We start from the raw sequence: 24,301 nt of genomic DNA on the forward strand, positions 1-24,301 counted from the left end.
CAATGAATCAAGATAATAAGTAAGTAGGCCTGGAACAGAGTGTGAATTGGCGACCTATGTATGCAGTAACAACAACAACTGGGTCCTGTTTCTAAATATTGCTAAACAAAATTTTACTCCTTGGTTTAAGCAATTAATTGACAGTTTAATGAAAAGACCTATAAGTAAATGACGACACAGAGCAAATGCACTCTAAATGGAAGCGTACTTGACAAGAACTGAACTGGCTGATTGCATTGAAACGCTGTGGGACATTAATTCTGCTGTGGTATAAACAGAGGTTCACTACACACGTTTATTTTATATCACATTTATACCACATTCTACCCTCAAACATATATGAAGTATATTTGTTCAAGCCAGAAACTAGAAGAACAAAATGTAAGCCTGTAACTAAAATTCTTATATATCATACATATAATATATATAATATATATACACACACTAGAATCTAGGCTGAGAAGAAAATGAAAACAAATCATATAAAGAAAGATAATTTTTATTTTAAAAAATATGGCTTAGAAAATTTTGGACACCACCCACAAACATGTCACTTATAAAGTAGAAATGAGTTTTATAACTTATTTATAGAGATATGCCCAATCCTTGCATCTGGACACATGCACAGTCATAGAAAACAACAGCTACTGCTTATGTCCAGTGAGTTGATATTCTGAACTCTTCTAAACCCCTTGACAATCAGGTGGCTCTGCCCCACGCTTTCAATGGTACTACTTTGATTGCTGCTACTTGAAATGGTGTTGTTTCCTAGTACATAGAAGTAGAAAATAAATTCTATTGCTGATTCTGAACAACCGTCAAAGATTTATATAAGGAACCACTCAAAGCAAATGGTAAATTAGTCTGTGATTTGTGCTTAACGTAGTAAAATGATCAAAGTCAGATACACATTCTGAAATGTGCAGGGAACCAGAAGATGTACTAGACCCTATTAATATATGGAATTATCAAAGACCTCCCAAATGACTTAAGTTAATTCAAGCCCCTTGTTCACAATTAGGCCGTTATCATGCAATCTGCCATTTGGTTCCTTACTATCACATCTATGCAGAGAAAGTAGCACATGCTGAAAAAGAGTTAGATTACTAAACCCTTATATCTTTCCTCTCCCTTACAAAAAAAAAAAAAAAATCTGTTTAAAGAAATGTATTTTCTTTCATGTGAACTTGATGCTGTCTAATCTAATTCTTGATGTTTCTTCCATTGTAAGGCGATGTGTCCTTTGAGGAAGAAAAACAGCTTGTGTTTTGATAACAAACAAAAAAAAATAGTTGCATCTCTGTTTTCAAAGAGACAAGCTGTTTTTATTTCCTCTGAAGAAGCTCATTACAGTATGACGGACAAAATGTCAGAAATAATTAAGTGCAAGAAGTGATATATATTTGGGAGTGGGGGAAGGAGATTAACCACTGGAAATAATGTTGCTTTTCTGCAGGCCTCTCCTCCCACCTACCTCCCCCCCCCCAATTCTTGGTCACACGAATTTATTATCAAGTGAATTAAAAGCAAAAGAAAAGTAAGGAGAAAAAGTAACACATCATATAAAAATACCATTAACATGCTTTTTCTTAGTGAAAGGAAAGTTAAAAGAGCTTGCTCTTCGAACAGAGACTGTTGCAAAACAGTGTTCACAGGCACACAAAAATCAAGCTGTTTGCACTTCACAGAAGGAGCAAAGCTCTCTGTGAAGCTCAAAAGCCTTTGGACTTTTCTCATTTCATATTGAGGAGGTCGTGCCTCCCCCCACCCCAGGGTCAGCGTTGTAAACATCAGCCCATCAAGATAAGAAAGTTAAGGCAGATGATATTAATTACCTGTCCTTTCAAGTCATCCCTGTCTCACATCTGGTTTCCTCTTTGTAGCATTCATCCAGGCCAATGAAAGCAGGGGAGGGGGAAGAACAATAAATAAATAAATAAGTTTTTAAAAAAAGAAACCATTCCAGCAGCTTTCTTCTTTCCTGGGTTGGTAATGGCACACGAGTGCTTCACTTGCTGCATACACACACTTACTCATGCACAGTACATTAAGCAATCTCTAGTGCAAAACAGTTAGTTGGTATCCTGCAAACCAAAATCTGATTTTTTTTAGCTTAGCTTAAGCTATACCATGCTATTGGTTGAAATATAGAATGCATCTTTTACTTCTTTTCATAGAAATTGTCAGTAGCAATTGGACTTTTCAGGTACATTGTGTTTCTTGAAGCCTGGCACTAAGGCTTTTAAACAGATAAATATTGCAGCTTTAGCAATTCAACAGTCTTAAAAAACCTCACTGTTTGGACATCTTCCTTTGCTTGGTTTTTATTTCAGTAGTTAACGTTTCATTCGGACCACACAGATGGTCACTACCAGCACCTGTCACTTCTGCACTGGATAAAATAATAGCTCTTCTTTAATGACTTCTGAAAGTTGTAACCTATAAAAACCCAACAGTTTAGCTAAACTGTACAAGCTTATTTTCTTCCTTTTCTCCCCCCTAAATGACATCACAGCCATTTTTGCTGCTGTCTAATCCTAGCCTTTGCCATAGTAATTTTGAACAGGAATGCTGCCAGTTCAAAATTTTCTCTCTAGTTGCTTCGCAAAACCAACACAGAGTTAAGAATCGAGGGTAACAAGGTAACTTCTACTTTATTTTTTTTTAATGGAAGGCATTTTCAAATCTTCCAATGATACTGGGGAGTCAATAAATAAACAAAACAAAACACCACCACAAACAGAACAACAACCCCCACACTTAAAACAGACATGCTGGTGAAAAATCGAGTATGGCTGGAAATGCTACAAGCAGGGAGAAGTAAGAACAACTAGAAGAAACGTTAATCCACCTCTGCTGGAGCTCATTAAAAAGTTGAGTATTACCTGTTGTTTAATCTAGAATATTTAGATTTTATTTAAGTTAAAAAGCAAAAAGCATCAATTTCCTTGGAACTTTACCCATGTCAGGATCTCATCGATACCACCATTGCCAGCAATGTTACACTGCATATTCAGCCTTATTAGGAGAAGGCAATCTGCCTCCATAAATTGTCATTATCATAACATCTGGCTCAACGACCCTCCCAAACTACCTGACCACAGAACTCACCAGCCTCTGTGGGACTGGTATGGTACAAGAATTTGACAGCAGGTCTCTGATGGCATATCAAAAGATAGGTTACTTCCAGCACCAGAAGGAAAGAAGAAAATTCTAGAACTGACTCCAAGTCATCTGTGTGCCCCGATGTCCTGGATTAAAAACTTGCCTGTGGAGAAACAGTGCCAAAAGCACTGCCTAGTATTTCCTATCGTATCTGTGAGAAGAAAAGGTTCCATTCACTCCAGTATCATCCAATATCATTGATAGGATTTGGCTTCCAGATTAAAGTGTAGATGAATTTTCCCAAAGTAGAAATCATTATCAGTGTTCTCTAGCTAGGAGTTGATTTTTTTACATCTTTCCAATCTCTCCTCTCTATTTAGCATCACTACAATTTGTACTGAGTATCAATTCCCATACGCATGTAGAATGATCAGATCCCTCTACAGCATGGAAATCAGAAACTAGTTGGATTTTAATGTGTGATTCTATCTGAGACCGAGACCAACTTAGACTCCATATCATGTTTCCTTTACTGATGTATTTTCCTTTCCTTTTCCACCAGTACCAATTCTTGCCAGCTACATTGCAATGAAACCAATCCTCCTTACTTGAAAGTACAGTGATACCATCCTGTCTCTTTGTTAGGAAGTTCAGACAGAAAATGATCATTTACTAGACAGTAAGACTCTCAGTAATGTAGCCGGACTACATTAGCTTCAGGTCATAATTTGGAGTAAAAAGCACTATGTCCAATTTCCGTTCCCTAAGCCATCCTATCTATGCATTTCTATTTGCTTTCAAAGTGTCAAATTGCTATTCTGTGCAACGTGCTTCCTGCAGAAGGCCTGTTAATTTTGCAACCACAAAGCTACTTTCACATATGTAATGTAATCAAATATAAGGATCCATGAGCTATACCACAGGTACCTGTAAATATGCTAAAGAGTTCTGTCTGTACTAAAGAAATTATATATACACAAGATTTTATTTACTAAATGAAAGGAATTGTAATTCTTTTGAAATTTCCTTTCATAATGCTGCCAAGCACAGACCAGATAAATATTGTGGTGAGATCTGTTTATTGATTAATTTAATTATAGTTATTATCAATAAAGAATGCTATATGAGAGTAATTCAAAGTCGGATAGACAGATACACAAACATTGTTAATTTCAGCATTGTTGAAATTCAGTCATTTTATACATATCAATTTTCATGCTTTATTTAATTACATGCCCACATTTGTCCTTTTTCCCTAGGAACACTGCCTCGTTTCATTTTTTAAAACAGAACTATTTTATTAAAGCCTATTTTATACTGCGACTATTTTATTGGTTAATATATGACAATTTGCTTATTTCCCCTGTAATTCCTTAACATTATTTCTAATGTTCACTATAGTATGATTTAAAAAAAAAAAAAAAAAAAAAAAAACACCTTGGTTAATCTTCACAGAACATGCCACGATATTATGGGGGAAATTATGCTCTGAGTCACATCTGCACCAACAAATGGATCCCAGCAATAAGAGAGTAATTACACTCCCATTAGTACAAGACAATCATATACAAAAATAAAGCATATGAGGCTATATGGAACATGCATTTGCAGTGAGAAAGCCCACAGTAACACAACGTGAGCCACCCATTAGCTGTACCCATGTTTAACAGTGTGGTGCTATTAACTATGGAGTAACTACAGCAGATTTAATGTGTTAACCTTCAGGCTGCCTCATTCGGGTAGGTTGGGGGGGCTGAACTGGCCCATTATAGAGCTAGCCCAGGTATCTCCAGGCTCATGGCAATCCATGCAGTGGACTTGCCCTTTGCCACAAATTTCTTTTCTTTTCAAATTTTTTTTCAAGACTTGTTCAGCCTGGAAAAAAGGAGGCTCAGGGGCGACCTTATCGCTCTCTACAGGTACCTCAAAGGAGGCTGTAGTGAGGTGGGGGTTGGCCTGTTCTCCCACATGCCTGGTGACAGGACGAGGGGGAATGGGCTAAAGTTGTGCCAGGGGAGTTTTAGGTTGGATGTTAGGAAGAATTTCTTTACCGAAAGGGTTGTTAGACATTGGAACTGGCTGCCTAGGGAAGTGGTGGAGTCACCATCCCTGGAAGTCTTCAAAAGACGTTTAGATGTAGAGCTTAGGGATATGGTTTAGTGGGGACTGTTAGCGTTAGGTCAGAGGTTGGACTCGATGATCTTGAGGTCTCTTCCAAACTAGAAATTCTGTGATTCTGTGATTCTAATGCAATCTTTGGCAAAATAATGATGCTGTTCTTTTCCTGCCAATAAACCTGGGGCAATAATATTTACCTTCCCCTAGTATTGAAGAATTTGATGTGGAAATTAACTACTTTTCAAAGCAATAAAGTACGTAGACTATTTTATGAGAAAGCAACTGCAACTATGGTTTTATGTCCCTGATCTAGGCCCGTCAAGGGACTGAAATATTCAGAGCAGGAATGTTCCAAAGATTCTCAGTTAACAATGCAATAACTTGGGAGCCACAACCAAACGAACTCGTGGCATCACTACATTGCAAGGTAAATTCTCAACTGTCAGGACATATGTGATAATTAAGCTAACAGATCCTTATGAAGTAACACCATAAAATGCTAACTAGTCAGGCAATTCTTATCTTGTCCCCCAATTCAAAGACAGTACATAGCAAAAGCTGAACGTGAACATTCAGTTATATCTCACATGTGGTAATGAGGTTTTACAGTAGTGGTCTATCATTCTTAAACAATAAATTTGGTATTGTTCTACCACGCATATATTGCCTGCTGATATTTAACTGGATAAAAGAGTGTGACAGCCACTTTTCTCTTTTCTGGAGGTATGCAAATATTATGATTTATAATTCAACTCTTTAATCGTAGAGAATTCTCACATTATCCTCACAGCCAAGTTCATCACATTTCAGCCAAAGCTCTTTAAAAATAGTCCATTTTAAAAGACTATGTATGTAGTTAGGTGAAGTTTGATTTGATGCTGGTTTTAAATTTCCTGATCTGATTACAGCATATATGTTGTGTAAGTACTCTTCTAAACAAATATTAGGCTAAACTCAGAAAAACTGAGATAAGCAATTTTAGGAACCAGCATTTAAGTTTCAACAATTTTTTTTTAAATGACAGGGAAATTTGGCTGATGTCAAGTCCTACTTTCATGAAAGAACAAGAAGGTACTAAAGTTAAAGCAATGGATTAACATTTAAGGAGTGTTTCTCTCCAGGACATTGCTCACACATGCTGGACTCCTTGTGTTTATAATGACGGATGTGGGTTAGCCCTTTATCTACAGTGAATCATCCAGTGAGAGATGGCATTGCATCTGTAGTATGCCTTTAAATGTCTAGATAGCAAATGTCAGAACCATTTGATCTAGATTCATAAAATGAACTTTCAAGACTTTGAAAGATAGTTTACACTTTGAAAAAAGCAATTGAAAACTTCTGTGCTGATCTGAAATAATAGAAAGAGAGCATTCACATGCTTCGGGGAAAGGAGGGGCGGTGCAGGATGAACATATAAAACTGAACAAGCAGTCTAATACTTTCTGGCTGTGTTTTCCACACAAATTTAAGACAGACGTGTGCAACTTACATCCTGCTTAACATCTCTTGCTTAGCAACATGAGAAGTATGATAATGTACAGGACATTTAACACAGAGCTATGCACCTGGACTGGCACAGAATTAAGCAAGGGATAAAAAGCTGTGTCTGCATGCTCTCTTACTAAAAATGAGAGAGAATAATGAAATTGCTTAAGTGATTAAGACTCCTAAGCATGCTGAAAAAATTAGGAGCTTTCAATGTGCTTTCAGAAGTTACATGCATAAACCTTTTCTGAAAAGAGATTTTTCTCATATTAATTCAAACATATCTGTTTTTGTCTTTCAGTCCCCCACACCAAAATATTCACTGATGATTCTTGGACGAATTGTACTACCGTAGCTAGCAGCATACATCCACTCATACTGTGGAGTACTTCTTCTGAGGACAGCAGTAGTAATAGGATGCCAGCAGCAGGAAACAGCACTGGTGACAAGGTTGGATGTGTAAACAATTAATGAGAGAAGCAATCTAGAAGTTTGGCTTTATTTTTCAGTTGAGTAGTTCCCACCTAGCTACGCTGCTGAACTACATGCAACTTTCAAACTTGTCAAATAACTGTATCTCACCTGTAAGCAGCAATAAAACTTTCAGCTAGTCCCCTATCACCAGCAACTTATCTTGAGAGACAACTTCAAGCTTAATAACAGAAGGTGAAAATACAGAAAAGAGAGCTTGCAGTCACTCTTATTTTTTAAGGCCCAAGTTTATTTGCTCAAAACGTTCTATAATATTGATAAACTGAGCCAGAAGGGTAACAGCATTGCCTTTCAGGTCTGCTGCTGTTGATACTCATCGCCACGGTGGCCATAAATAAGACTGCTCATAGCATAGTATCAAAGCTGGTTTTGAAATTGAGAGTAAATACTTGTGTTACTGAACATTCCTGAAGGATAAGGCATACAAGCTCTTTCCCTTTCATTTTAAATGATAGCGAAAAATAATAAGAACCAGATGATTTACATCAGCATCTATTCTTAGATCAAAGATGCAAGACAACAGATTTTGGCCTGTAGATATCACATTTGGAAAAACCACATACCAAATGTCTGGGGACAAATGACATAACTTCTTTATTTTTCTGACATCAGTAAGCCTGTGTCAATTTACATAAAGTAATAATTTGGGCCTACTACTACAAAGTGACTCACGTAACTAAAGACTTTAAACATCTGCAGGCAGAGACAACACGCTTGGAGAAATTTCCTAGAAATCAAAGGAAAGACTGGGAATTCTCTAGATCCAGAAATTCCTAGAAGGCAGAGGGAATTCCTGGAAAGCAACAGTAGTTTCTCTGGGAAGAATATGGATTTCCTAGAAAGCAAATAGGAAATTCCTAGAAGACAATGATAATGTCATAGAAAGGAAGGGGAAATACTAGAAAGAACCTTTATAAAACCTTGCCTCGTGTTAGACTAATGAATTTCTGGACAGCATGCAATAATCTCTGGAAGGACTCTCAATCATGGAATTCCTAGAAAGCACTCAGAAATTTCTAGAAAGCTCTTAAATTCCTAGAAAGTACTCAAAGGTTTCTAGAAGTGTTCTAGATTCAGAAAATCCTGGAAAGCATATGAAGTTTCCTGGAAAGCACTCAAAAATTCCTGGAAATGTACTGGAGGTAGTGATTCCTAGAAAGCACCAAGAAAAAAATATATATAAAAATCCTGGACACAAGGAAATTCCTAGAAAGATCACAAAACTCTTAGAGTATTAACACTCAGATTCTTAGAGATAACTCAGAAATTTCTAGAAATTCTATATATCCAGAACTTCTAGGTTGCACTGGAAAATTCCTATGCCACATCACAGGACATATGAAAGGTGCCAGGAATATTGCTGGTCACAGGTCTCCAAATGGCAGAAGAGTGCATTCCACCAATGTTGCGTAAGAAACAAGAGCCAGTATCCACCACTTCAAATAAGACAACCAAGAGGTTAGGTTAATACCTGTAAAGCTTGACAAACTTTCTTGAATAATCATAGCCATAACCAGGGGAGCACAAATTAATTGGAAAGTGCTGTTTCTAGCTCATTGTTTTCTGTGCAAATGAAATTCTGGAATAATGTGTCTGATTGGGAGTATAATAAGAAAAAAAATACTTAGCTAGTGTTTATATCATTTTTGCAATGAAGTGATGCAATTTTACAACCACAGGAAAATATACTTTCAAAAACACACCAGTGAATGAAAAATGCAAAAACCAAAACAAAAGGTAATAGAAGCCATGTGTTCACATGCATCCACTGAAGCACTATAAATTAAATTTACTAGATATAATTCTACAAATAGACTGCCATAACTGCATCCAGAAATTCCTAGAATATTTTCATCATATATAGCACACATGGAGAAGAAAGGCTCCTCTTTCATCCTTATAATAGGGTATGCCTTTAAAAGGATTTTTTTTAATTATTATTTTATTCTCTTTGGAGAAACATGTATTCTACAGGTATTCTTAAAATAATGTTGTAATTGTATCATCAGCATAAAACACAAAACTTGTGGTCCAGTTCCAAACTTTCTGTTTGTTTTTTTTTTTTTCTGTTAAGTTTTCCAAACTTATCCCCTTCTTTCTGTATGATAATGAAGAAAGTAACTAATGTCCATATTTCATTTGTTTTTTTTAGAATGATGTACTGTATTTCACTGTAAGTATGTCACTAGCATATAGTATATATCTGGATTTATGTCTCTCCTTCTCACTCGGTTTTGTGGGTCAAATCAAGCTCAATATGTAGCAACACAGGACAAGGACTCCTGCAGCCACAGTAAATTATTAATAACTCTAATATTAAGGAGCACTGATACTGTAACATCAGCCATACAAGAACCCAGACACAGAAAACATGATATGGGGAAAAGAATAATAAATAAATCAAAACCTATAAAAATCTGATGGAGCTAAACTGAAAAACAGGTAGGTCTGTTCTTATTGCAAACAGCCTTTAGTGTTGCTAAATATGCTCTGTTAGAAGGACCACTGAATAAAAATGGAAAATGAGCTGTCAGAGTATGTTATATGTTGCAAATGAGAACACTGATAAGAGGGGACAAGAATGCTAATGACTACTAATAATTAATACTTAGCATTTCCAAAGCCTTTTCATCTGTAGACCTAAAGTCCTTCTTAAAAGTGCACAACTATTACTTTCTCCATTTAATGGATGAAGAAGGCAATGAGTCTCTCGAATTTATTTGTATTAAGAAAACGTACACTGATGGTACTTAGGGACCTGCCAAGTACAAGTCCTGCCTGTACTTCCAAGTTCTGCACCAAAACCTTGTAATAGAATAACTGCTGCCTCAAAGTTTACAGCTGATACAGCAATGAAAGGATGGGGAGAGAGGTTTAACACAAACATAGCATTAAACATACAGCCCTTTATGTGAGTTTTTTGGGGGGAAGGAAGGAAAGAGGATTGTAGGAAGAGCTAAAAGAAATGATCAAAAAGAGACACTTGAAGGAAGTGAATTCTGGACTAGATAAGAGTCCAGATACTTAAAAGATCTACTGTGTGGAAACATGGGATGTGAGCAGGATTAACTGAGGGAAGGACTGCTGGTAAATCATAAGGCAGAGGAAGTTCACCAAAATGGACACCTCCTTGCTGTTACCACATGAACTGAAGTACATCGGGCATGTGCTATCTGCTACTAGCCCAACTGATGTGGCTTTTTTGCTGACTTCTCTCTGCACATACTTTCTCCAAGCTGCATGATAACAAACACCCCGGTGACTCCAGAAGAGGACCGATCCAGCAACGATGACCGTCACCTCCACTCAGCATACCAGGGTAACATTTGCTAAACTGTGCATTCAGCTAGGGAAACTAATTTGCTGGAGCAATTAGGAAGTAAATTAGACTAGACAGAGAGAAATATTTCCGTTTCTTTGTACATCCATTTGCGTGCATGACTGCTCCCGAGTATAGGGGTCCTTTGATTCTCCAAACTAGCGGATGTCGCACTAACCTGAGAGCTCATGAGGGTCTACTCAACCAGAAGAGGACAGATTGATTAGGCAAACCCTAAGCCCGAAGGGTTGTAGCAACAGACAAATGCCAGGAGGGAAAACATACAAAATATCTGGGACGTAAAAAAAAATCTTAAAATTGTCCACAATACCGCAGTTTCTAAAATGTCCCATACCAGTAGGCTCTTTACAGTTACACGTTGTGAAACAGGCCTGCCTCAGAGTTTGTCATCCAAACAGATACAAAAGACAGAGGCAAGAAAGAAAAAAAAAAGAAGGATAGAGCAGTCCAACAACTTGCTTGAGTCACCTGCCAAGCTGATAGCCAAGAGCTGGAAATAAAACTTAAGGTGACAGTATGCAGTCAGACAGCTGGAAGCAATTAAATTAGAAAAGTTTAAGAAGCTATTATCCGCTACTGAGACATAAGCTTTAGGCCATATGAGCAATCCTGGCGTATTTCTGTCCAGAGCAAGACAAGTCAACTCAAACTATAACTGAAAATGAGAAAGTGAAAATATATCCTAAAGTAACTGTGATGTCAACCCACTGGTAGAAATCCAATACACTGGTCAAACACTGTGCACGTGAGACAATAGAGACTGTCTGAAAAGACTTCAGTAACATCAATCAGCATTTTTACATAGTGACTCCAGCCTGCTTAAACAGCAGTGCAACAAAAAACTGTATCAGCTACATAAAATCCTTTGAAATAAATCCAAGCTGGCATCGTAAACTATTGCATTCATTTCACGAAAAAACACTTCTTTTTCTTCCTTTTCTGTTCAACAACTCAAAAAAAACAACACAACCACATCCACAATACTCCTGCCATCAATGCTGAAAATAAAATTCCATATTTAGAACATAAAAGGAGTAAGATAGTTTTCTGGAAAATCTTTGAGGAAATTAGACTGATAGTCACCTGATAGTGAACTACTACTGAAAACAGATGATGAGTTTCTGAGATTGATAGGACAATAATAAATAAATAAATACCCTTTTTTGTTTTGTTTTTGTTTTTTTTTACACCTTTAGTTCAACATTGCTAGAAGCTGCTACAATACTGTCTGATGCTAATATCTACAGCACAGTTAAGTTACAGACAGCTTAGAGAAGAAAGCAATTAATAAAATGGTGACTTGTTGGGAAATAATTGTGGAACTCAAACTACCTGGGCTAACACAGAAGATAAGAGATAACCTGGGTAACATTCTGTGATGACCTAATGGGAAACAAATGTTTGGTAGTAGGTTCTTTAGCACAGCAGACAAAGACATTGCAAAAAGAAAGGGTGGAAAGTTGGAGCCAGGTAAATTCAAATCAGACTCTTGTTACTGGGAGGGCTGAGACCACTAAGAGATCTAAATAGTCCCACTATCTAAGGTATAAGATATAATCTCCAAAGCTGCATATGTAGAAATGAAGATACAGGTTTATCTAGAGGATAAGCTTTAGCTCAAAGAATCCATTCAGTAAGATTATCTGGTTTATGAGTACACATTACATTGAGACTAGAAAAATGTTCAAGCTTTACAAGCCACATACCTATGTGGTTTTTTGTTTGTTTGTTTATGCTTAAGAGTCACAAGATGTATATCATTACTTTTGAAGAACAACAGAGAGTGATTTGGTCTTTGTGAACATCAGTTTTAGCAATCTCAGTTTACAGATGAGGATTTGGGTTATCCATTCACTTCTCACCTATATAATCACTACCCTGGTCACATGCCATAGTCCTAACGTATGAACAGTCCCATGGAACTATTCTCCAGTCACATGTAGTTCAAGACCCCCAAGGCAGATGCTTCTACATGGATAAACATTGTGGCCCTTTCTAGTTTTATAAGCTGTGATTATGATAAACAAATTACTGAAGTTTGCAGTTATTTGGATCAAATGAATTCTAATCTTAGTCATTAAACCTTACATTTAAAACTCACACACACACACAAAAAAAAAAAAAACAAAAAACAAACAAACTTGTGGAACAGACAGTATCATTACTAATCTTTTTAAGCAAGGTCTCCAAACACAGTTTTACCATAGAGCAAGGATCCCTTCACCAATATACCTACATTCTCTTTAACTACATAAGGAATTATGCCTTAATTCAACAGAACATTTACCCACATGTAACCATAAGCACCTGTTTTCAGCCCATCCCATTTCATGGCAATGCTTTTTGTGATTAAAGGTAAGCACATGTTTAAGTACTTGGCTAAAAGAAAACTTTGCCTAATATGTCTGTATGTAACAGGATATTAGATAGAGCAAGTTGGGAAGTTCCCACTCAAGACTGGTTCATCATTGCCATGCTCTTCAACCTTAGACATACAAGTGAATTGCTATTTATCATTGTTAAACCCTTAGCTAGATACAGTACCCATAAAACCAGGAATGAAGGTGTGAGGTTTGACCAGCTACTGTTGTAGAATTCCATATCTGTACAAAATCTTCTGCATTTTGATGGTAAAACAGAAAAAAAATCATGCTTGGGCTCTCGCCCAACGTGGGCTCTTGCAGAAATCATTTATATTCCTACCATTCAAACGTGTTTAACATAGTTTAGCATTTTTCTTATGAGGCCAAATTTTCAAAGCAGTGAGTGGGAGGCACACGCATAAATCCTGTTACTTGTTAACGATGTTTCTGCACATGCCTTCCACACTCCTCTTTGGAAATTCAACCTATAATCTCCACTTGTGTAATATGTCTGCTGTAAGTGTAGACATGACTGATGTAAAAATATTACTTCCCAGCTCTTCAATTATGCCATGTAATTTTTTTTATTATTTTTTTTTTTAATAACAAGAGTATTATAATCAGGTCTGTATAAAAGTTCTGCTTGTACAGATACAAGCAGATCCTTCTACACTCTACGCTCTGTTTTCCAAGGCTGTTTAGGTAGAGGGGTGCTTGGAACGGAGGAAACAATAATTTTTTCATTCTTTTACTCACACTAAGGTTACTGTATAATGATGCCTGCTTAACAAAAACAATGACAAAAATCCATTTCATATCATGTTTCATTACTCTTGAAATACACAGCTTTTTGATCAAAAGGAGGTACTGGGAATTAAAAATGAGAGCAGCTTCGTCTTCTTTGTGTATAATGCACATACTAAGAGATGGACAAAAATAGATTGAAAACTTGAAGAAACAAAAATAGAAAACCTAGCAAAGCCACATAACTGGATTAATTCAATTGCTATGACATACAGGAAAAAGCTCTCTGTTTTCAATGAATTGCAACAAGAAGTTGTGGCAGGAACCATTTCTCATGCTATAATGCTTAGCAGAAGTAGAAGCTTAAGAGCTGTAAAGTTTCAGTTGTTGAATTCCTTCACCTTTTTCTTTTCCCTTCTTATAGTAAATGCATTTTAGCTGTCACAGCTCGATTCAGCTGCCTCAAGAGACACCCCTGAAAAAAGTCAGAGATCAGCTTACCAGTATATAAATGTTCCAAAATACAAACAGAAAGTAATGATGTATTATTTAATAATAGTTGTCACATCTTTGCCTAGAAAAATAGCTGTGCAAACTGAATATTCAAAACATGTCAGAGCTAGAGCTGGCTGAAAAGTTTGTAGTGAAATATTTTTATTCCATTGCAAACTGACTGATTTTCAAAACTGTATTGTTGTGGAAGTAACAATATATGATCAAGGGAGTTTTTTTAGTTCTACAAGAATATCTGACAAAAATCTGTATCATCTGGGTCATCCCAAGATTTTTACCAGTTGGCTACATCATGTAGGGAAGAATCTGTATCACAGATTTGTGGGAGAAGAACTGAAGGTCTATCAACATTCAAAGTATATTTATGGCCAGATTCCAGCCCAGTTCTCATACAGTTCAGATTTCAAACTATAACACAGACTGCTCAAGACAGGACAGTCACAGCACAAGCAACCACATACTTTAAGAGCTTTGCATGATGTGAAGAATAGTAGAAAAAAATATTTATAAGAACAAAGGCTGCAAATACAGTATAGTTATGGCCTTAGATTTGAAAGCTCATAACAGCAGAGATTTACCAGGTTTGTGTATATCAGTCAATCAAATAATCCAATCTATAAGTAGACAGTGATGACATCCAACACTACTGTAGTGTTTTTCTCCTGAACTTCGTTAAAAAATAAAGTTTCAAACCACTTTTGTCAAATTATAATTTCTTCCTTTTCACAGATGAATGTTTGTCTGGGGCAAAATCTGTATGTTTAAAGAGAACTTCATCACTGGTCTCTTTCAAATCAAGTACATCTCATCATGTATCTTATGATTATCTCACACAAAAACAACATGTAATCAATGAGTAGACAATATGTGAAGACATTTTATAACTTATTTATTTTGCTCCTTAATCTTTAGAAGTACGCAATACACTTTAGGTAGCATATATAGTGCCATATGGATAGAGAGAGATAAAAGACTGTCAGGAATACTGCCAAGATTAGTGTTTCTCTACAGAGAATATAGTATCTACAGTGTTGCCAAAATAAAACAGGGACAACTAAGGACAGAAAACCATCTGGGAGGACTGCAGCAAAACAAACAAACAAATAAAATCTATACTGAGCTAAAATAACAGAGAGAAAATAATATATCCAATAATCACTATTTAATAAATTTTGTATTATTAACTTTTATATCTGAAAAACATTATTCAATATCCAAAACCACTTTAAAAGTATTACTTTTGGTTTTATATTGCCAACCATTTCTATAATGAAATCAAGAAAAAATGTTTTTCTGCCAATGTGCAGTCCTTTCAAGCTATGGAGAATGGCAATTGCATTCCTACATTCAGATTGATTCAGGAACATTGTTAGTCTCGAGGGGTAAATGGTACGGTCATGGTTGCTACAGTTAGTATGATTTGCATCTCAGTGTATGTTTCTGATTACTTACAGTGGATCTCTTTGGTAGAATGACTTAAAATTCTATTCTATTCTGAAATGACTCAACTAAATAACCAAAAATAGCTAGCTCAATCAAATAAGGACCACTATCCAAGAAAGAAAGACTGTTTTTGAGTCTGTGCTATTATTAGCCAACAACTGGACTGGGATATGAGTACAAACGGATGTACGGTTCATAGGCTTCTCATAGCTCTTGGTAACATCTAGTAGCTGTAATAGAGAAATGTAATAGGGAAAGACCTCCCTCCCACCTGTAATTGAAATCACTGTTCTTGCGTGGCTCCATGAGGAGCCATAAACTCAGATTTGCACTATCATGTCCCATTGGGTTTGCCAATATATGCATGACAAGAGTTGAAAAATGGATGTTTATAACTGAATTTTAGTAACCCACATCTAGATGTCCAAATGAGCTTCTAGAATCATATCTGTCAAGGACTGCTATGTCTTATCTGTTTGTACAAATTGTTCAGAGGAAAAAACACATTCTTCGGATCCCTAATTATGCCCTCTCTGAGGTATTGAATGCCTCCTTGAAACTGCTGAGCACTGTCAGCTTGAAAACTGGGGACACACAGCACCTTCCATGATGCATAGCAAGTCTGTCTGCAATGCCAGACAATTTGCAAAGGGCTCTCACTAAGATGCTACTGATCCCAGCTTCTTAGCACATCTCTGCTTGAAGGATTAGACATGCATGCCCTCTTCACCTACTTTAGTAAGTCAACTTAGCTTTAACCACTCAGGAAGATAATTTAGCTAAGTTGGCTGCCTTTATGCTGAAACAGATGATGACCACACACATCCTGCTCCACCTGCAGGAATTCTAGGGCAGAAAACTCCAGCAGAGAAGCAGCTGGAGGGAAAGCATGGGGAAGGAAGCAGGGGGAGGGAAAAATGACAGTAACATGTTCAACTACTCCAGCTAGGAGGAGAAATCATCTGTCTGTGCCTTTAGGTCCTCAGAAAACAATTAAATAAATAAATAAATAATGACAGTTGTTGCATAAGACAGAATGAATCTTAGCATTTAATAGTTCAAATGTTAATGGAAAAAATGATTGATTCCAAGTATTTCTTAATATAGCTCAAAAAAATGCAATCAAACAATTGTATTTCCTATTCTTATTTATTTAGTGTTGAACTTAGAAAATCCTGCCTTAAAAAATAGAGGTCAGATTAATTAAACTCACTGTTGCGGTCAGTTGCTGTTTCATAAATATTTGTTTAAAGTGTATTTTATTTATTTAGTTCTACAAGCATAAAGCTCTGCTTATAACTCTCCATGAAATATCAAAATATCTTTGTCTTAAGAATCTGCTAGAGTTGAGCATTTGGGTTCTAAGCATTTCCAGCATTATCAGGTTAGAACAGAACAAACAGACTAAAGTCTGACATCAGCACTCTTCCCAGCAGGATACACTACTTTTTTCATTAGAATCTTTGAGCTTGAGATCAGACACAGGGAAAGATTAAAACAAATATGAATTTAATCAAGGGATTCTACTTTCCTGGTGTGGGAACAGGAACATGCTGACATAAATAGAGGACGAAGCACTAGGGCGTCTGAACCAAATCAAAGACGGCTTGCTTACCACTAACTGCTCAGATGATCCATATCATAACAACAAAAAGAAAAACAATTATTTATTCTTTTTGATGTTGCTGCTCAGAAGTAACTTCCTTTTTGAAGAGAGCAGGGTCAAAGCCAAGTTATTGTTTTTGCTTGAAACTTTGTCAGTGAGGGACTAAAAGTTATTAGGTATGACTTACTTTGGGGATTTATGTGGGAAAGTTAGAGATGTTCATTTCTTGTGGGTAATAACTTCAGGGGAAAAAAAAAAAAAGGCAAATTGTAAAGTGAACTGAAATTGTGTTGTTATGGAAAACCAGATCATTAAAGAAAATAATAAAGCAGATAGTGCATTGAAGCTTCCTAGAATAGATGGTACACAGCCAGCTCTCAGCCTGAGCTAATGGCCAAAATCAAGTCTAGATACCCCATAATGCTGAGAAGATCCTGCAGTTAGAGATAAGTATGCTCAAAATTTGCAAATGAGTGGGTGCACAGAAAACTCAGAGCTTTTTCCTTGAGTGCTGTAGATTTAACAAATGGTCATCAAAGTCTCTTTTGATCTAATAGTCTATGCAACTAATAAAACCGATTAGAAGGACAAAGGCAAATGGGATAGGCAAAATATAGGACAGGCAAAATAAAGTATCTGCAAACAGGCAGATTTGGTGATTTGAAAGAATTTTGTTCTACTGTTTAAGATTCATTAAGACTCTGTCCTCAGTCTTATAAAAGACACAAAGACAAATCATGCCCGGAGGAGTTTGTGTGTTAAATTTATATTCAGAAATAAATTGAAGAGTTTACATTTGCATAAAATTCAAACGTTAATGTTCACAACATGACTTTCAAGTACACAAACTTACTGTCCCCGTTTTACAGATGAGGAAAGTGATATTAATGTAAGTAGGAATAGAATCCACAGAGTGCTCAGATCCCAGCTGGAGATCCTTACAACTTCATACCTGTATGGCTCTGATTTTCAAGAGAAAGAAACTCAAAACATGAACCCCAAACTAAATCAACAGAACTACAGGTTCTTAGCACTTGGCTTTACATAACTTCAGATTGTCACAATAATCCAGCCCTTTCCCCAATCACTGTAGTGGAAGACTGAGCAGGTTCAGAACTGTTATATATTTATTTTAATGTAAAGGGAGGATTGAGTAAAAATGTATTAGATTAAAACCTGGTTGCATTTACTAAGCTGCAAACTCAATGTTATGGGGATTTCACACAAACTGGAAACTCAGTTTTACAGTTTAAGACAAAACTAAGCCACAAATCCTGTTGGGTACACTAACCCTAAATTCAGTCATTTTTGAAAACAGATCACAGCTTTTCTGTGTGGGCAATAGTGGAGTTGAGGCTAAAAGCCAGACAAGAGCTGTCATCAGTGTTACAGTGAAGATGGCATACTTTGAGAATGTTACTCATTCTGCATAAAAAATAAAATACAAAATCTAAGTTGATTTCAATCAGGAGAAGCTGGTTTCTGTGTGACACACAATACCTGATGGCAATCGCAAACCAGCATGCTCTGTAGCAAATACATAAACAAAACGCATCCTTGGGAAGGTAGAATCTAGTGTTTCTCCTTTCTAATAAGTGTACTAATCCTTATACAGCATTTCGCAACTAATTAATTCATGAACCTATAAATATTAAACAAGGCAATTTTACAACTCCAAAGCAAAACATCAAAAATGGTATCTTAGAAAACATTAAAGATTTTTTTTTTTTTTAGATAAAAAGATTTGAGAAACAAAAGAAGCACAAAGCTGACAAGAATACTGCAAGGTCTTGGAGACAGACCTGGTGAGAGAAAGAAGGTTTATCTGAAGAACATTTCTAGACCAATTTCAAATTAGTTTGGTTTTCACGAGGAGAAAGAGAGGAAAGACCTCTAAATACAGAGGGACAGAGAAAAGCAAAAGCAAAAATTGAAGAAATTCTCTGAAGTCATAATAAATACGGTCAATTTATGTCTCAGACATCAAAGGAACGGGGTATCAACAACATTTAAGAGGCGAGAGGACCGGACATGAACAGCAAAAACAAACAAACAAAAAAAAAAAAAAAAAAACACAAATAACTGTAGCTGGAAGCATTTTTATTAGTTAGAGAAAAGATGGTTGAAGCTCAGTCAGTATATGTTTGATAGAGGCCATGTCTACCATCCTGATGGTAACAGGTGCAAATACAGGCCTTATTTTTCTGTTTAAAAGTCGGAAAGCCAGATGTCTGTGCATTCTCCATTCCAAATAAAGCATCTCCTCTGTTCCCTGCACCTGAGTTCTCTCTTTTCTCCAGCAGGAGGGATACTGCACTGGTGAAGGCATAAGCCAGAACACAGCAGCTAAATCAGAAAACAACCTAGAGATATCTGATGGGGAATATAGTAGGGGAAAAAAGACGAAACATCAATATTCAACCCGAAGAAGCTACATGTTAGCAAAGCAGAACAGAACAATATTCAAAACAAATAAAACAAAACAAACAAACAAACAAAAAAAAACAACACAGTTAAAAGAGACAGTGAGGAAGGGACAAGAAACATGGTGATGCAGCTGACTTAGTTCTAAGTAGATATACAGAAGTAAATCAAATGCTTATTTTTAAGAAGAGACTTTATAAAAATCACCCTCATATTCAATGACTAAAAAACAAGCATCATGGCCCTCTTCAGCAAAGATTTTAGAAAACATTGGCCTAAGTCTAGAAAACTGTCATACAGCCCCAAACACTATACCATGTTTATCACTACTGACAAAAAAACAATCCCTCATTTGTTCCACAGATGTGATTTAGGAGAATTAAATATATAACACAATCAAATTGACAAAATATTTGATTTTTTGACATATCAAATGCCATTAAGAATGTTACAAACTGCAGCAGAGTCCATAAGTGTTTCTGAATTAATATCACAGAATCACAGAATTTCTAGGTTGGAAGAGACCTCAAGATCATCGAGTCCAACCTCTGACCTAACGCTAACAGTCCCCACTAAACCATATCCCTAAGCTCTACATCTAAATGTCTTTTAAAGACTTCCAGGGATGGTGACTCCACCACTGCCCTAGGCAGCCAGTTCCAATGCCTAACAACCCTTTCGGTAAAGAAGTTCTTCCTAACATCCAACCTAAAACTCCCCTGGTGCAACTTTAGCCCATTCCCCCTCGTCCTGTCACCAGGCACGTGGGAGAACAGGCCAACCCCCACCTCACTACAGCCTCCTTTGAGGTACCTGTAGAGAGCGATAGGGTCACCCCTGAGCCTCCTCTTCTCCAGGCTGAACAAGCCCAGCTCCCTCAGCCGCTCCTCGTAGGACTTGTTCTCCAGGCCCCTCACCAGCTTCGTCGCCCTTCTCTGGACTCGCTCAAGCACCTCCATGTCCTTCTTGTAGCGAGGGGCCCAAAACTGAACACAGTACTCAAGGTGCGGCCTCACCAGAGCCGAGTACAGGGGGATGATCACCTCCCTAGCCCTGCTGGCCACACTGCTTCTGATACAAGCCAGGATGCCGCTGGCCTTCTTGGCTACCTGAGCACACTGCTGGCTCATATTCAGCCGACTATCAACCAATACTCCCAGGTCCTTCTCCGCCTGGCAGCTTTCCAACCATTCTTCACCCAGTCTGTAGCTCTGCTTGGTGTTATTGCACCCCAGGTGCAGGACCCGGCACTTGGCCTTGTTGAACTTCATGCAGTTGGCCTCAGCCCATCGGTGCAGCCTATCCAGATCCTCCTGCAAAGCCTTCCTACCCTCGAGCAGATCGACACACGCGCCTAACTTGGTGTCATCTGCGAACTTACTGAGGGTGCACTCAATGCCCTCATCCAGATCGTCGATGAAGATATTAAAGAGGACCGGTCCCAGAACCGAGCCCTGGGGAACGCCACTAGTAACCAGCCTCCAACTGGATTTGACTCCATTTACCACGACTCTTTGGGCCCGGCTATCTAGCCAATTTCTAACCCAACGAAGCATGTGCCAGTCCAAGCCAAGAGCAGCCTTGTTGAAGTCAAGGTAGACCACATCCACAGCCTATCTACATTGTATAAGGAAAATGGGGGTCCATATTCAGCTAACTGACAGGTCAACAGCTGGACTCCGTAGATTCAATTTCACCTCCACAAAGAATGAGAGGAAGTTAAAATGAAAAACAGCAAATATGCGAGTAACATGAACTGGTCAGTAAAGCCATATGTAGATACAAATCTACAATACTGTCAGTGCCTGAATTAAGATGCCTGGGAAGACTACAAAAGACACAATCAACAAAAGCATAGTCTTCTGGGTGTAATAGATGTCATCCACAACCACATTTAATCTCAATGACCTTAGTCATCACATACCATATCTACGTGTGCTCTGGAACAGAGTATACCAGAGATGCTTTGAGGTAGGACTGCCTGGGGTTGGTATGCCCACATGGTGCAGTACAGTGCTGTATAGAGATGCCTACCCTGATTCCCCAAACTGATGTGTTGTTGGCACTAAATAATGATTGAACCAACACAACTCACTGCTTAGTAAGGCTAATTCACTTTGACTTCTGTAAACAAATTTGGCTGTAATTGCTTCTGGCTATACAACTAGCACAGCTGGTGCTCTCTTTGGGATTTCTGCATTGTCCTCTGCAGCTCACCACAGACATTCCAGTAGTTTTGTCCAAGCTTCACCTCCTAAATGATTGTCACAATTTAGAGCTTAGATTACAGTCTGCAGTCGTTGGTGACTCAAAGAATTCAAATTTTGATATCTGTTCTTCAGCTGAAATGCTTCTGAGCACAATCCAGCACTTCTGTAAAAGCAAGATCAGATTTCTCTTTTAGAGATCACAAGGCCAAAAATCATCCTGAGAAAAAAGTTTTATGGTGTTATTTTTATCTCCAGCTTCTGTTGAGCCCTAGGATCTTCCCCAGGTTCCTCATTTAAGTCTTAATACGTGGGAACATACTCATTTCCATACTCATTTCCATCACATCAAAAGTAGAGAATACAAGGTCCAGAACACAAGGTCCAGAACTCTTGCTTTTGGACTCTGACTACAGAGAACGTTTGCTTTTTTTAGAGCTCCTAAGTGACTTGCAGTATTTATATGGTACAATCAGGTACAAACGTATTAGCTTATATTCCCAAAACAACATAGCTGTCTTAGCCGGATCCTGCAGCCTGAACACAACACTGTGCTAATGCAGTTTTGGTACTGAAGACCACTGCTCCCTTCTGCATTGTAGGTAGCCATTTTAAAGGAAGAGTCACATGAATTCAGAATGTGAAATATTACACTTGCTGACATTGGAGGCTATGAATGAACTGTAGGAAAAGTGAACTGAACAAGGCAAGGCAATATTAGAGAGGGTCTTTCCAAGGCAAAGGCTCCTAGGAGGTAATAGCTGCTCCTGGCCCACCTCCACACTGCTCTGTCAGCTGCTTTACGCGTAGTACATGAAGAGCATGTACTCATGACATAGGAGGGCAAACAGAAGCCACAGGCACATACTTCAGAATAAACAAACAGCCACAGAGCACAAATATGATGAGAAAAGTCATTTCAGTCTAGTAAGAACAAGGAAGGTCTGAGCTGGCTATTGCTATGAAGAACAAAATTTGAGGAACTGCACAGCTAGCAGGCAAGATAACCCACTCAACCCAACATGCATTCCACTGCAAACTGCAAGAATATTCCTACCTGGGACATGTGCCTGTATGGGAGAAAGCCCACCCTTGTTGGAACTATAACCAGCCAGGAGCTTATGCAAATTTCTCCACCTTTTCAAATGGGTTTCCATGTCATAGAATTTTGGTGTTTTTATTTCAGGCAAGAAAAAGCTTCTGTAGTAATTATCCACTTCTATAACTGTATAAGCAATTAACACAAAATTGCCTTACTGCAAATAAAACCTTTACAATTCTTCTGGAAAGTCACATTTGAAAATTTCGATTGCTTTATTTGCTTTTTTACAAAATCTTTGTTATCTCTTCCTACTGACTTCTGAGAGAGGTAGATATTTTCATGTCTTTGTTTAAAGAAAACAACTAAAAAGATGAATGCAGAAATCTTAGCAAATATATATATACATATATATATGTTAAATTCTTATAAATTTAATAAATTATAGGGACGATTAGATTATAATGGTATAAATTATACATGTGATAACTATACTATTTTATAATGATTTCTACACCCTAAGGATATTTTCATCATTATCAGAGTACAGCTCAGCTCCTTCTACAGAATCCACAGCCCAAATCCTGCACTGCAGGATATCCACTTAGTAACATTTCAGCATTTCACTGCAATGCAGTAAGGTATTGTCTTATATTCATGACATTCTAGAAGAATCACCTTTTTATCTTACATATGCACTTTAAAAGTATTCATAAATGCGCTAAATACATATACATATATATAAATAAAGTGTAAAGCAAATATAGTTTTACATCTAATAGCTATCTTTAGCCACATTATTGGCTTCCTCAGAACTCTAACAGAGGGTTATAGTAAGGTTTATTAAATGCAGCTGGCCTAAAATGGGTGAAACGCTTAGATTAACTTAACACTTATATACATGTGAATTGTACTCTTCTCTAAGGATTTATATTTCTGTATCTACACTAACTACTAAACACCTCCTCTAAAGGATTGCAGAAGTCAAACATTCACACGTAGAAAATACCAACAGAAAAGATGCTTATGTACTCAATCTACTATGCTTTATGGTACAGTTCAATTACATGATTAAATATCCTAAGGATCCCTGACTATCTTTCAGTGTGCATTATGGAAGTTGTTGCCTTACTTAAATTAGAATTAAAACATTATTGATCATATGTTTCCAGACCTTCTTGAGCATTGCCATCTAACTCTTCACAATAAAGGGAATATTCATTGCCTCAGGGGAAGTTTGTGTGTGTGTGTGTGTGTGTGTGTGTGTGTGTGTGTGTGTGTGTGCGCGTGCATGTCTGATGCTCATTACCATAGCAATTGTTTCAAAAACGTAAATTAATTATGTCTTCCTAATACTACATTAAAACATAACATGGGGGTAGCAGAAAACCCTCAGAGTCTGTGGGTTCTTAAAACTGG

The 24,301-nt window shown here is 37.3% G+C and overlaps 1 long non-coding RNA gene across 2 annotated transcripts in view; it reads right to left on the minus strand.

Annotated features, from left to right (window-relative positions):
* Positions 1-24,301, minus strand: part of LOC119718142 (uncharacterized) — a 120,791-nt gene that overhangs the window by 94,068 nt on the left and 2,422 nt on the right. The window lies entirely within an intron of this gene.

The sequence above is a fragment of the Anas platyrhynchos genome, chromosome 12 (assembly GCF_047663525.1).
Source record: "Anas platyrhynchos isolate ZD024472 breed Pekin duck chromosome 12, IASCAAS_PekinDuck_T2T, whole genome shotgun sequence".
In the NCBI taxonomy this organism is placed as follows: domain Eukaryota; kingdom Metazoa; phylum Chordata; class Aves; order Anseriformes; family Anatidae; genus Anas; species Anas platyrhynchos.